We start from the raw sequence: 15,672 nt of genomic DNA, 5'->3' as shown, positions 1-15,672 counted from the left end.
CTGAGGGGAGAACCCCCCAATAAAAAAAAATTCTATCCTTTTTTTTCTGTCCTTTTACTGTCGAAAAAAAGGCATTTTGAAACTTTGACTTATAACACATATTGCACTAGGCTTCTGCCGGCCCTCTCCCCTGCCGAGACTACAGTTCCACTACTTTGCTCGGTACACTTCTACCACTGTCCTTAGCTATCAAAGTGTCTTGGTTGATTGTTGGCAGAATAGCAGAGAACCACATAATCATTCGCAAGAGGGAGGAACAGTTCAAGAAAAGTGTATAAAGGCAGATTCTGTCCCAGACCACAACACGTCCAGCCTGGAGGAGGATTTTAACTAGTGGACGCAAGCTGGAAACAATTGCTGGGGAAGGTAATGGAATCAGTGTTCACATAAAGAATAGCCATACATGTAGAGGAAGTCACTGGGATCTACTCTACAGTTTTCAAAGAGTTAATTAATATTAATATTTCTTGTATTATGCGCCTAATACCGGAGACCAGTTTCTAAGCGTGCAAGACAAACTCGTTGCCCCAGAGCTATCCTCCTGGTTAGTCATGACAGAGAAACCTAATAGAGTTCTGTGAAGGAATAGCCATGGATGTGGTCTACCTAGTCTTTCCAAAAGCTTTTGATATAGGTGGGTGAGATTGCTGAAGAGGGATGTGTTTTTACAGGTGTTCCTTATATCGGTTTTACTGCTGATACTCAAGCGACAGTGAAACAAGTGAAGCCGAAATATAACAAGCATGGGGTTTCAGGCAGCCCGGCTGCGTTACAGACAGGTTAGACCGTCCATCTTTCAGACAAGCACTTTATTGTGATGCACTTTATCCAATTATATAGATTTAAGATGTATTTTTTAATGTTGAAATAACAATAAAAGGATTATAGTTTTTTTATCAAATTATGTTCTCTTGGGTTGATCTGTAGTGTATGTTCTGGTTCCCTTCTTGTCATTTATTGGTTGGTTTTGCCTTGTTTATTAAGCATTGTTCCTCTTGACATGATTTTCATTTGAATACGTACATACATACATAGCAATTATTTTAGACTTAGTAAAATACTTTCGAGGGGATTGTATTCCACATTTATGACAGTAATCACCACAGCTGGGCTGCTTCGGAAAAATTTTCTGTGTCCTGCGTCAATGACACCGATACGCTGTCCCTCGAGGGCCTCCGTCGAGCGCCGACGTCACCGGATGTTATATGTAGGACGCACAATGTCTGTAGCCTCATTTCTGTTTTTTCAGCAAACGTATTTGCTTCGGAATCCCGGCGCGCCTCGTTTCTTCTCCTGTTGAATCGGTTCTTCTAACTTGGTTATTGTGAAATATGTCTTTGTCTTCTTCTACCCTGCGGTCAGGCTTCAAGAAGTGTCGGGACTGCGTTTCCAAGATGTCCTTAACAGACCCACACAACGTCTGCCTTTGGTGCCTCGGCGAGAGCCACGCCACCAATGACTGCGATGAATGCCAGTCCTTGACGTTGAAGGCCTTGCGGGAGCGGAACAAGAAGTTGTCTGTAGGTAGGGTTTCCAAGTCCGTAAGTCGAAATCCGCTGGGCTTTCAACCGACGATTCGAGGAGCAACTCTCAGCGTCGGCGTAAGTCCAGGGGGTCTCGTTCTCGGAGTGGGTCCCGCCATTACTCTGCCTCTTCTAGGCACTCTCGGAGGTGCCATCACCGGTCGCCTTCCCCGTCCTCGTCCTCGGACTTCGCCAGACGGCAGGTGCCTTGTCCCAACAAGCATTCGTCACCGGCGGAATGGGGCGCATTTCGCAAGGAGATGATGGCGATTTTGGAATCGCAGGGCACTGTTCCGTCCACGCCTTCGAGAGAAGCCGGCAAGGAACGAGCTATGGCCACCACTCACACGCCTTCGGGCTCGGGCGGTCGGCGCGATCATTGGGAGCCGTCGAGGTCCTGATCGGACAAGGTTGATTGCCATAGCTGTGCCAGGTCCAGGTCCAGGTCCCGGTCCTCGACGCCCTCGAGACCGTTGGAGCCTGTGAGGCCTTCTAAGAAGGCATCAACGCCATCGGCGCCATATCCGTCGAGGGACTCTCTCGAGGCTCTGGCTCCGAGGAAGCCGTCGACGCCATCAGCCCCGAGGCTGTCGAAGGACACGCTCGGGGCTCCAGCCTCGAAGCCGTTGTCGAAGTCGTCGGTGCTTCGCTCGACGTCGATTCCATCGACGCCCTCAACACCTTTTGAAGAGACTTTACCGGACGAGCCCCGGAGGGCCATGGAACCTCCGAGGAAGGCCCTGAGTAAATCAGTGAGGCCTGTGTTTGAGCCTTTTTCTGTACCTCCATCCAGGGATTTATTCCAGCCTTTGCATTACATCTCAGAGGTGGAAGAAGGGTCAGATGAGGAGGGGCTTGTACCTCCTGAGGTTCATGATGACCTGTTGTCTGGTCATAGCCAGATGGAAGACCTGCGTCAATCCTTGCATAACGCCAGTGGTCTGAACACCTCCCCGGAGGTTGAGATTGGCAGGCCGGTGCCTGGTACACACGCTTCATACAGGCGTCTTATGTCGAGGGTGGCGGAGTACTTAGGGTGGTCTGCTCCACCAGTGGATTTTCTGCAGGATGACCCAACAGATATATTGGACCAGGGTCCACCCACTGACCCGGTGCTGCTATTTCATATGGCCTTACAGAGAAGGGTGGCGGTGGCTAGGACTGCTCTGGAGAGTCTCCCGGCAGTGAATAAGTCACTACCGAAAAAAATACCGTCCAGCCAGTGGCGACCTCAGCTACTTGTCTACGTACCCCACTCCGGAGAGTTTCGTGGTGCAGGCGGCTATGGCCCCAGCTAACCAGGCTACATACCCTACCATCCCTCCGGATAGGGACGACAATCGCTTTGACGGTTGGGCAAAGAATGTATTTTCTTCTGGGGGTATGGCTTTAAAGGCAGCCAACTCCGTTTGTGCCATGGCAAGATTCACTCACACTTTGTGGAATTGTGTATCTTTGGCGGCTGAACATATTCCGGAAGGGGAGGAACGGGATTGTTTTCTTGCCCTCGTGCAGGATGGCAAGGATGCCATGTGTGAATCTGTTCAGTCGGGTCTGGACCATGGCAGCGAGCAACATGATGCGCAGGTTTGCGTAGTTGCGGAAGTCGGGGTTTGCTCCTGATGTACAGTCCCGGCTTCTCAAAATGCCCTTTGATGGTGGCCATCTTTTTGGCAGCAAGGCTGACGAGAGCCTTGAGAGGTTGCAGACCTCCAAAGCTGCAGCGAAGTCATTGAGCGCTGCAGTATGTCAACCTCTTACTTTTCGTCCTAGGGGAAAGCAATGGAGGGGAGGTTCCTTTCGATACTACTCTTCCTTTGGTAGAAATAGGGGAGCTGCCAGTCAAAGGGGCCAACGTAGGAGTACCAGAGGTGGAAAACAAGGTACTCGAGGTGCCAAGGTCACTTGGGCAGTTGCCCCTTTGCCCTCAGGCACTGCCGCAGCCACTTCCGCTCAGTCATGAGGCCATGTCCCATGGTTCGTTGGTTGGGGGAAGGCTGGCGCAGCATCTTGTAGAATGGCGTGCCATTACTTCAGATGTGTGGGTTCAGGAGATCATAAGCCACGGCTACTGTCTTCCTTTCCAGCAGAGGCCTCATGACAATCCACTGGGGAAGCTCTCTTTGAAGGGTCCGGATCTGCTCCCTGCGCAGGAAATCAAATCCCTGCGGGAGAAAGGCACCATAGAACTGGTACCTGGAGCGGAGAGGAACAAGGGATGGTATTCCCCATATTTTTTGATTCCGAAAAAAGACGGTGGATTGAGACCCATCATGGACTTGCGTGGTTTGAACAAGCTCCTCAGGAAGGACAAGTTCAAGATGGTTACTCTCTCTCTCTCAAGTCCTCCAGGCCCTTCCACTTCAGGACTGGTTGGTGTCTCTCGACCTCAAGGATGTTTACTTTCATGTGCCGATTCATCCCAAGCACAGGAAGTACCTGAGGTTCGCGGTTGGCAACTCGCATTTTCAGTTTCGGGTCTTGTCGTTCGGATTGACCTCCACCCCGAGGGTCTTCACCAAGCTAATGGTGGTGGTGGCAGCGTATCTCAGGAAAGGGGGGAATTCACATCTACCCCGACCAGGACGATTGGTTGATCAGGGCGCACTCTCCCGAGCAAGCCCCGGATCATCTGGCGGTCCCCTGCCACTCCTTTCACAAGCTGGGCTTCTCCCTCAACTTAAAGAAGTCTCACTTGACACCTACCCAGCGGCTCCAGTACATCGGAGCAGTGCTCGACACATCCCTGGGGCCGTGTTCGCCTCCCGAGGTGAGGGCTTATCACATTCTGCAGATGGTGGACAAGTTTCAACATGCCCAGAGTCTCCCGGTCGTTAGAGTTCTTGAGGTTGCTCAGCCTCATGGCATCCTGCATTCTACTGGTGCCAGAGGCCAGGCTGCGGATGAGGTCTCTGCAGTGGGCTCTCAAGATGCAATGGTCACAGTCCTCTGACAGGATGTCAGATCCCGTTCAGGTGCTGACCTCGGTCGCCCAGGATCTTCTGTGGTGAGCCGTCGAAGGCAATCTGATGAAGGGGCTCCATTTTGGCTACCCTGGCCGGAGGTAACGATCATGACAGACACATCCCTTACGGGACGGGGAGCTCATGCCAAAGAGTTGACAGTCAGCGGTCGTTGGTCTCCGTCAGAGTCCAGACTCCATATCAGTCTGTTGGAGCGGAGGGCCGTCAGATTAGCCCTGAAGGCTTTGCTGCCGTCTGTGCGGGGAAAGAGTGTCCTGATTATGACGGACAATATAGTGGCCATGCACTACCTCAACAAAAAGGGTGGGGCAGGGTCTCTCTCACTGTGCAGAGAGGCGATGCAGCTCTTGTTCTGGGCCATCCAGCAGGAAATTTCGATCTCGGCAGTTCATCTGGCCGGAGATGAAAACGCAGCGGCGGACGCTCTGAGCAGACAGAGCACGGTCTCTCACAAGTGGGAGCTGGCGCAGGACGTTCTTTTGGAGATCTTCGCCCTTGGGGGGACCCCACAAGTGGATCTCTTCGCCACCAGTGTCAACCTGGAAGTGCAAAAGAGTCTGCTCACGGGAATTTCCTCCAAGAGGAGCCTTAGGGGACGCATTCGTAGTGGAGTGGTCCTTCAACTACTGTATGCGTTTCCTCCAGTCCCCGTCATTCCGCAAGTGTTGCGGAGGTTATGGAGGTTCGGTTCCCAAATGATCCTCATTGCTCTGGCAAGGGCCAGGAGAGCGTGGTACCGGGACCTTCTCGACATGTCCATCTGCCCTCCATGCCGTCTTCCCTACCGAGACGATCTGCTCTCCCGGGAGGGGGGTCGGGTTCTCCATCCAGAGGTCAAGTCTCTCAGCCTTCATGCTTGGCATCTGAAAGGCTGAGGTATAAGGATTGGGATCTCCCTGAAGACGTGATGGAGGTGCTGCTTTCGTCCAGAAGGCCCGCAACAAAATCCCTGTACCGTTGCCGTTGGAGAAAGTTCTGCGACTGGTGCAGGGTACAGAATGTGGATCCTTTTCAGTGTTCAATTCCTGTGGTTCTGTCTTTTTTGCTTTCATTAGCCCACACCTGCAAGTGGGTACCATTAAGGGTTACCTGGCGGCGCTGTCTATATTTAAACGCTCGTCTGAGGAGTGTTCTTATTTTAAGATTTCTTTGATTTCTCAGTTTCTGAAAGGGCTAACTAATGTATTTCCTCCGTCACCTTTCCAGGTGCCCGGTTGGGATTTGAACTTAAGTTTTAAAATTCCTGATGGGAGCTCCGTTTGAGACCTTACATTCTTGTCCATTGAGACTGTTGTCCTTAAAGACCGTATTTTTAGTTGCGGTTACTTCCGCTAGCAGAGTGAGTGAGTTGCAGGCACTATCCGCCAAGCCACCTTTCACGGTGTTCCATAAGGACAAGGTTGTCCTTAGGGTTCGTCCTTCTTTTCTTCCGAAGGTTGTGTCAGAATTTCATTTGAGCCAGAAGGTAGTTCTTCCGGCCTTCTATCCTCCTCTGCATCGTGGTAAGGAAGAGGAGAGGCTCCATAGGTTGGATCCTAGGCGAGCTTTAAGTTTCTACATCTCACACATGTCCCGGGTCAGAGTGGACGATCAGCAATTTTTAGGATACGCTGGAAGGCGTTTAGGTCAAGCTGTTACCAAGCAGACCTTGTCCCGTTGGATCATCTTCTGAATGCTACCGTCTGGCGGGTAAGGACCCTCCGGTGGGCTTACGGGCTCATTCTACTAAGGGTGTGGCTGCCTCTACTGCTCTGCAGAAGGGTGTTCCCATTCGTAATATTTGTGAAGCAGCCACATAGGCCTCTGTCCATACTTTTGTAAAACACTACTCCTTGGATTCTATCCATGGGCAAGATTTGGCCTTTGGCAAGGCGGTACTCTATTCTACAATTTGATTGGACATTCTAATATTCTAAATTCTTTTCCCACCTCCATACGTTGGTACTGGTTTGGGAGTCTGTCATAGATGTGGAATACGTCAGGGGACACAATCCCCTCGAAGAACAAGTTACTTTCTTACCTGGTAACGTTCTTTCGATGGTATGTTCTTCCGACGTATTCCACATTGCACCCTCCCAGCCTGCCCCTCTACAGAATTTCTTATGCAACTACAGCTTACGTTTCAGCAAGGCTTTCTGTAGTCATACTGGCAGAAGATTGGTGCCACACGATCTGGGGAAAAAACTACAACTGAGGCTATGGGCGTTGTGCGTCCTACATATAACATCCGGTGACATCGGCGTTCGTCGGAGGACCTCATGGGACAGCGTATCGACGCAGGATGCAGACGCCAAAAAATGTTCCGAAGCAGCACAGCTGTGGTGATTACTGTCATAGATGTGGAATACGTTGGAGGAACATCCCATCGAAAGAACGTTACCAGGTAAGAAAGTAACTTGTTCTTCGTTCATGCCCGTGCATTGAAATCCCTTTACTAACTCTACAAGTATTGTACTGTGTGCAGACGCAGAAATGGAGAACCCCATTAAGCATAATTATTTAAACAAAAAGAAAAACTGCAAACAATGTGATGCCGTATAAAAACGGACAAGGAATGTGTGTACCAAGCAGCAGGGAAAATAAACAAGCTCTTTAAAACACCATTCATTAAATCACTCCCGAGCTTGAGCAGTTCCACTGGCCCTTACAAAATGGCTGCTGCTGCAACAGAGCGTCCATTAGGCAACAGTGTTTATGCAGAAGGGAGCAGCTGAATGGTACTAGTAACTAGTAAGCTCGTTCCAACAATCCCTAATCCTAAAATGGGTGACACGACCAAGTGCAGGGCCATAAATTGTTCATTCAGAAACCCTAAAGAGACCACGTGGATTGTCACCAAAGAGTACATGAACCTTGAATTATAGCTGAAGGTACTGCAGGCTAAGCCAGGCCAATTTTGGAGCACACAGAAGAGGCAATAGCCAAATTAAGACACATGAAACTCGTATATGCAAACATTGCTGTACTACTTCACCAATCCATAACAACTCTTATTTGATCCAGGACCACAAGACTACCCTAAGAAATCTAAAACAGACAAGTGCCTGGCCCATTGGCATTTTGGTCCCATATAAACTGGCAATGTATGTGCCTACCGGAATCACAGGTAAATACACAGTGGGCCATTGCTTAGGACATTCGGGGGAGGCGGGTATTTTTTGCGCAGTCCGCTCCTTGCTTTGTCTTGGTTGGGCAGGCTTTGCTTTACTGTGGACGACTTCCAGTAGGCCCAAGTCTTCACACTGGTTCCCCTGCCCCCTAAATGTACAGATTCTGACCACGCCCATTACTTCTCACTATACCATCACAGCGCAGTGATGACACAGACCGGTGCACACTCCACATCCTCATGTTGCCACAACGTGTTGTGTCACTGGCAGTCTCGTGACTGTGCGGAATGGACGAGCCCCTGCGTTGGTAGTTTTGGCGCCATGATGCTGTCGTAAATGACAACACAGAAGAAGAAAAAAAATTACAACTGCCGTTTGGGAACATTGTCTCTATAAACTGTTCTTTTAATGTCACCCTGGGGGAATTAAAGCACCAGGGAAACGTGCAGAAAATAGGAGAGCCTTCTGAGACTGCATCTAAAAATGGCCTACCAAGCCAGTCTCTGGTGGCCGAGAAGGATCAGGAGCTCTCGCGAAGAAACATCCAACCTGAGACTTAAAAAACAGGTTGTGCAGGCTGAGCTGCACAAGAGGCACCGGGGCGATAATGAACCCTCGGCATCAGGCTGATCGGGCTGGCATGTTAGGTGGGATTTATTTTTTATTTACGTGACTTTGTGGTGCTATGCTGTGCGTGAGGGTGTTATTCAAAGAGTGGCAAAGAGACATGGGCAGATAGGTTATTTGATATGATATGATTGGTTATTTATAATGCGCTTCGTACCCAGAGGTTTCTGAGCACGGACCCGGGGATCGAACCTGTGTTGCTCTGCGTAGTCTCCCTTCCTAGTCGAGCACGTTGCCCCCGAGTTATCCACCCGAGACAAAAGCCCTGAGTTTCCATGCAGTGGGATAAGAGTATAGGGATTGGGTGCTTCTTTATGCAGTAGGCCGCAAGAAATAGAAATGCAAGGGTTCTGCGGTGGACTAGCAGGCACTTCTGCGGACCAGTACATCATGCAGGCAATGATGTGGAGGCCCACGGGGGAGGCGCGAGAGGACAGAGTAGATGCCAGCACCTCCCAAATGCTCCAACATTGATGTTTATACAAATCCTCTACATTCTGTCATGGACAATGCTTTTGTTGGTGTGAATAAACTTTAATTACTATTCCTGAGTCACTCGTTCTTCTGCACCACAGCATTCATTTAGCATGGAATGGGTCAATCCTCCACTCCTTCGTTCTACAATGCAAGGTGCTACACCCCGCCGGCCCCCGTGGAGTGGGTCAATCCTCCACTCCTTCGTTCTACAATGCAAGGTGCTACACCCCGCCGACCCCCGTGGAGTGGGTCAGTCCTCCACTCCTTCGTTCTACAATGCAAGGTGCTACACCCCGCCGACCCCCGTGGAGTGGGTCAGTCCTCCACTCCTTCGTTCTACAATACAAGGTGCTACACCCCGCCGGCCCCCGTGGAGTGGGTCAGTCCTCCACTCCTTCGTTCTACGATGCAAGGTGCTACACCCCGCCGGCCCCCGTGGAGTGGGTCAATCCTCCACTCCTTCGTTCTACGATGCAAGGTGCTACACCCCGCCGGCCCCCGTGGAGTGGGTCAATCCTCCACTCCTTCGTTCTACGATGCAAGGTGCTACACCCCCCGGGCCCCGTGGAGTGGGTCAATCCTCCACTCCTTCGTTCTACGATGCAAGGTGCTACACCCCCCGGGCCCCGTGGAGTGGGTCAATCCTCCACTCCTTCGTTCTACGATGCAAGGTGCTACACCCCGCCGGCCCCCGTGGAGTGGGTCAATCCTCCACTCCTTCGTTCTACGATGCAAGGTGCTACACCCCGCCGGCCCCCGTGGAGTGGGTCAATCCTCCACTCCTTCGTTCTACGATGCAAGGTGCTACACCCCGCCGGCCCCCGTGGAGTGGGTCAATCCTCCACTCCTTCGTTCTACAAAGCAAGGTGCTACACCCCGCCGGCCCCCGTGGAGTGGGTCAATCCTCCACTCCTTCGTTCTACGATGCAAGGTGCTACACCCCGCCGGCCCCCGTGGAGTGGGTCAATCCTCCACTCCTTCGTTCTACGATGCAAGGTGCTACACCCCGCCGGCCCCCGTGGAGTGGGTCAATCCTCCACTCCTTCGTTCTACGATGCAAGGTGCTACACCCCGCCGTCCCCCGTCTCTGCCCATGCTGGGTAAGCCATCCATTTCATAGAACCAAAGGATTTAGATCTTGTGTGGACTCGATCAGGGGTGGGGGGCACAGAATGAATCCATGCCAGGAAGAAAGCTTTGCTACTGAATGCCCTGGGGGTGGCAGCTCAAAGAATATTTCATGGACTGCAGAGAGAACCGAGTACTCCAAGGAAACAGTAAGAAGGATTGAAAAAAGTTCTGCCAACAAAGAAAACATTGTTTCTCAAATGTTCAACAAGAGAATACGGAGAGACTGAGTTAGCCGACTGCTACACTGCGAAACAGAGAATTGTCTGCTACATGTACATTTAAGAAGTATGTGGCAGACCTGATGAGAGACATGTTGCGAATGCAAACAGAAAGTGAGAATGCCCAAGCAAGATGTATACGAGTAGGGCAGTTCTCTAAACAATGCATTGCGAGAAAACAGGCCAATAGACCAGGCTTCCTCCAGAAGAAGAAAAAACGACAGCCTCCACGGTCACCTCAGAAGTCTATCCTATTGACTATAGATGCATGGTCGGACAAAAGAAAGGAAATGAAACCATTAGGAACAGATGAGGTAAGGTGACAAGCATGCCACTGCTGTGGAATTATAGACCATGCAAGGGGGGGGGGACCAAGCTGTCCTTCAGGTGACAAAGAGTGTGCCCTATGTGAAAGGTTGTGGTGCTAAACCACGGAGATCTCGAAATGCTGTCACCGTTCTCTCGGGCGTAGGTAGCAAGGACCGCTCACAAGCACTGCCCTCTGCATGCAGACTTCCAAGAGTTCCAGCTGCAAAGTGTAGTGAATATTGGCGGCTATGAGGTCCAATGAATGATCCTCTCTGACCACCTGTGTTTCCACTCGAGATGTCCAGAGACACCATTCACATGAAGAAACCACAGTTGACACCAAAAGCCTATTAAGCGGTGGTCGAAGTGGGCGTGGGCACGGCTCCTTTACATTTTTTTTTAAGTTGTACTGTTCCTATGCATTTATTTTTAAAAGAAACCGTTCCGGAATGGTTTCGTTTTAAAATAAAAGTGTAGGAAGAAGTTAAAACGTGCACTTCAGTGCACTGCACTGAACATTACCTTAAACGGCAGGTGTGTTTGGATTGTGCATGGTAGGGGCCTTGGCGATGGGGTTTGTGGGGAGCAGGGGCAGGCCAGCAGGGAACATAGTATCCATTACTTCTTTTCGTGCACTTCGACCACTGCTTTTAATCCAGTGTTTTGCTGCATGAAAAAAGAACATCTGTGCATGTCTCTATCCCTGCTATTTTACTCAGTTGCAGCATGCAATAAAGAGCGCACCCTGTCACTGCATGCCATGCAAATCCCCCATGCACCTCCATCCTCTTCTCACCCTGTAGCGCTGCAGGGGACACATGAGTCATGACTGTAGAAATACTGCATGCAATAAAATCGCATCCCCGGGTGCTTCCGTCATTCCTTTTTCAGTGTCACTGCATGCAATGAAGAACACAGCCTGGCCTGCTATCCCTGCGTGGAGTGAAGGACGCTCAGGGATTTCTATACCGCTCCCGTACTGTAACGTTGCATAACATAAACGGCCAGGCCGTGTTCTTCATTCCATGCAGTGACACTGAAAAGGGAGGGATAGAAGTACCAGGGGATGCGATTTTAGTGCATGCAGTGTTGCAACAGTCATGTGTCCCGTGCAGCGCTACAGGGTGAGACGAGGAGAGAGGTGCATGGGGGGTTTGCATGGCATGCAGTGGGACCACAGTGACAGGGTGCGCTCTTTATTGCAGTCAGCAACTGATTAACCTAGCAGGGATAGATGTTCTTTTTTCATGCAGTTGAACGGGTAGAAATGCAAGAGGCGTGCTTTAGCTTCTGTGCGTTGATACTGGGCAGTGTTATGGACGCCAGTCCTGGGAAACCTGTCTGTGACGTCGGGACAATGCAATGCAATGCCTAATGTAGTCGGTCTCTTCTCCGTCGCTGCTAATTTAGACAGAGGTTTACTTTTCTCTTGTTTTTAGACGCCACCAGTGCTTAGGTGGGAGGTTTGGAATCAAGACGCCTTACGATTGGTTGAATTTCACACTGGTGGGAAGTTCCTTCTTTCTTTGGGGGCTCCGGGCAGAGAGGGGAGATGGTGGCTGGGACGCTGGAAATGCACGAGAGGTTGGTTCCAATGCCGGCTTCCATACACGGTGTGATCCTGGGCAGATTCTCCTCTCACTCTCTCGGCACCGGTTCTCATATATGCCAACATTCGGAGTTATTAAAAAAAAATGCCCCGCGTGCCCGTGCTAGACACAATGTAAAACACATGAGCTTATTGGAATGTGAAAGCAAACAGGCCTGCATCGACTTAGACTCTACCTCCGTGGATAGGCCTCCTGTTCACGGGCGGGGGGTGGGGGTGGGTGGGAGACAGATTCACTGCCGTAACGTGGTGGGTTCAACTTTTCTAGGTATTTTAAAAAAAAATACTGACCTGATTGTGTTCTCCACTTTATATGTTTTGGTTAATCTGGCGAGAATAGAAAGGGGAAGGGTGCAGAATGCCTAATGTGCCTTGTGTTTGCCTGGCAAATCAATCTTATTGTGAGAAATGGGACTGAATATGGGACCTAGGGAACCTGGAATTATGCATACATGGTTACAGAAAGGGGGCCCCTGGGTTGACCCCCCCCCCTTTTAAGTGCAGGATATTTCAAAAGAGAGGTTTCAAACCCCTCTGAAATCCGTGTATTCTGGCACAGTTTTACAGCATGGTCATGGTTGAGCACTACCAGGGCCCATCCAGAAAATGGCATATGAATGCACACCTCCAGATAAAGTGTAACGGCTACTCTCGTAGTGAAATACCAGCCATACCCACATGAATACCGTAAAGCAGCCCTGCATACGCCTTCCCCTCTATTTAGAGCTCTAAAAAAAAGTATAGCTCAGCCAAGACATGAGCAAGGCACCAAATACACAGGAGACCTAACCCAAATAATAGCTCAGCCAAGAAATGAGCAAGGCACCAAGTACACAGGAGACCTAACCCAAAGAATAGCTCAGCAAAGACATGAGCAAGGCACCAAGTACACAGGAGACCTAACCCAAAGAATAGCTCAGCCAAGACATGAGCAAGGCACCAAGTACACAGGAGACCTAACCCAAAGAATAGCTCAGCCAAGACATGAGCAAGGCAGCAAGTACACAGGAGACCAATCCCAAAGAATAGCTCAGCCAAGACATGAGCAAGGCAGCAAGTACACAGGAGAAAAAAACCCGAAGAATAGCTCAGTCAAGACACGGGCAAGGCACCAAGTACACAGGAGACCTAACCCAAATAATAGCTCAGCCAAGAAATGAGCAAGGCACCAAGTACACAGGAGACCTAACCCAAAGAATAGCTCAGCAAAGACATGAGCAAGGCAGCAAGTACACAGGAGACCAACCCCAAAGAATAGCTCAGCCAAGACATGAGCAAGGCACCAAGTACACAGGAGACCTAACCCAAAGAATAGCTCAGCCAAGACATGAGCAAGGCAGCAAGTACACAGGAGACCAATCCCAAAGAATAGCTCAGCCAAGACATGAGCAAGGCAGCAAGTACACAGGAGAAAAAAACCCGAAGAATAGCTCAGTCAAGACACGGGCAAGGCACCAAGTACACAGGAGACCCAACCCAAAGTATAGCTCAGTCAAGACATGAGCAAGGCACCATGTACACAGAAGACCAAACCCAAAGAATAGCTCAGTCAAGACACGGGCAAGGCACCAAGTACACAGGAGACCCAACCCAAAGTATAGCTCAGTCAAGACATGAGCAAGGCACCATGTACACAGGAGATCAAACCCAAAGAATAGCTCAGTCAAGACACGGGCAAGGCACCAAGTACACAGGAGCCCCAACCCAAAGTATAGCTCAGTCAAGACATGATCAAGGCACCATGTACACAGGAGATCAAACCCAAAGTATAGCTCAGTCAAGACATGGGCAAGGCACTAAGTACACAGGAGACCAAACCCAAAGAATAGCTCAGTCAAGACATGAGCAAGACACCAAGTACACAGGAGACCCAACCCAAAGTATAGCTCAGGCAAGACACCAAGTACACAGTAAACCAAGCCCAAAGTATAGCTCAGTCAAGACATGAGCAAGGCACCAAGTACACAGGAGACCAACCCCAAAGAATAGCTCAGCCAAGACATGAGCAAGGCACCAAGTACACAGTAAACCCAACCCAAAGTATAGCTCAGTCAAGACGCAGGCAAGGCACCAAGTACACAGGAGACCAAACCCAAAGAATAGCTCAGTCAAGACACGAGCAAGGCACCAAGTACAAAGGAGACCCAACCCAAAGTATAGCTCAGTCAAGACATGAGCAAGGCACCAAGTACACAGGAGACCAAACCCAAAGTATAGCTCAGTCAAGACACGGGCAAGGCACCAAGTACAAAGGAGAGCAAACCCAAAGAATAGCTCAGTCAAGACACGAGCAAGGCACCAAGTACACAGGAGACCAAACCCAAAGTATAGCTCAGTCAAGACACGAGCAAGGCACCAAGTACACAGGAGACCAACTGCAAAAAAGGTTTTACAGTGAGTTGTGGTCGCCAATGTGGGGAGACCGTTTCTCCGGAGCTAATGCCTGGGGAACATGCTGTTAAAAGTATTTTTTGTAGTCCATTCAAAAATTGAATAATTATGTTAGACGTGTTCCTGAAGAGGAAGGAGTACCCTCGAAACACGTAAAAAAAAGGATTCACATCAGAGCCACCTCATTTAAACGTTGAAAGTATATAACGTCTTTATTTTCAAATAAAAATCATACTAAACGTTTGAGTGCAGAAACCTCTCTAGAAAGATTTGCATGCTTGGGGGTTTACTTTAAATACAGAGTTTTGTTGAAAAATGATGTACAAACTGAATTTTGTTGCACTAACTATAGTTAGTGATGCCTCAGCCAAACAGATACAGGTGTAACTGTTGTGCAACGGGATACATTGGTGAGAGGAAACGTGTGTCCACCGCAACAATGAAACAAACCACACATAGGCTCGCCCAACAGCACATGGCGGCAGCCAACCGAAAAACACACCTACGCTCAGCGAATGGTGTGACCAAACTGAAGCAGCCAACAGCACCTCACAGCTCTCTTGCTCTTTTCTCCCGCTCAGTTACACTAACTGCCCCCTTTACCCTCCTTGCCTTACAGATCCACCAGAGCACCAAGAGACCACGCAGGTGGTGATAGGGTGCGGTATAAGATTTTGGCCGGAGAAGAGAAAAGATGCTCCTACTGTGCCTAGAGTGTCACCAGCTCCCTTCCATGGAAGCTTTCATACGAAATCACCCCCTATATATGTGAAGTTATCGTCATGTCTCTTTGGAAATAATTCCCTTTATCGTATGGTAATTGTCATTTGTGTAGCGCCTTTCACCATTGGTATGGTCCCAAGGCAGGACGCCCTCCTTGAGGTACGGAAGTCCAGGTATGGGAAATTCGTCCGAGCAGGAGAGGAGTTTAGAATGCGCGTGTTCATTTTAGCCAGTACGAAGGTGGGTAGGGTGGCCAGTCCCTGCTTGCTACCCATGTCAAGCTGGCATGTGGATGGGTGCTGAGAGGGTGCTCAGAGGTATCCTGGAGAGCATGCCAGAGTAGGCGACTCGTGTGTCCAGCTGAACTGAAGTTTTGTCGTGGGGGGTATCTGCTTTCTTATGGCATGGGTGTTGTTAGAGTAGTGTACGTCTGTCTTCCATAAGCATGGAGTGCGGTAAGGTACCCGTGTACTAGGCTGGTTTCGAGGATGCATTGCCTACACTCTGGTATCCATCTAAAAACTCCACAATGGCTGCAGCGCCACACATTCAGTACATTCCTTGCCGTAA

The sequence above is a fragment of the Ambystoma mexicanum genome, chromosome 10, assembly GCF_040938575.1.
Source record: "Ambystoma mexicanum isolate Mex_15411 chromosome 10, UKY_AmexF1_1, whole genome shotgun sequence".
NCBI classification, from domain to species: Eukaryota; Metazoa; Chordata; class Amphibia; order Caudata; family Ambystomatidae; genus Ambystoma; species Ambystoma mexicanum.
Note: the sequence above shows the minus strand (reverse complement) of the source record.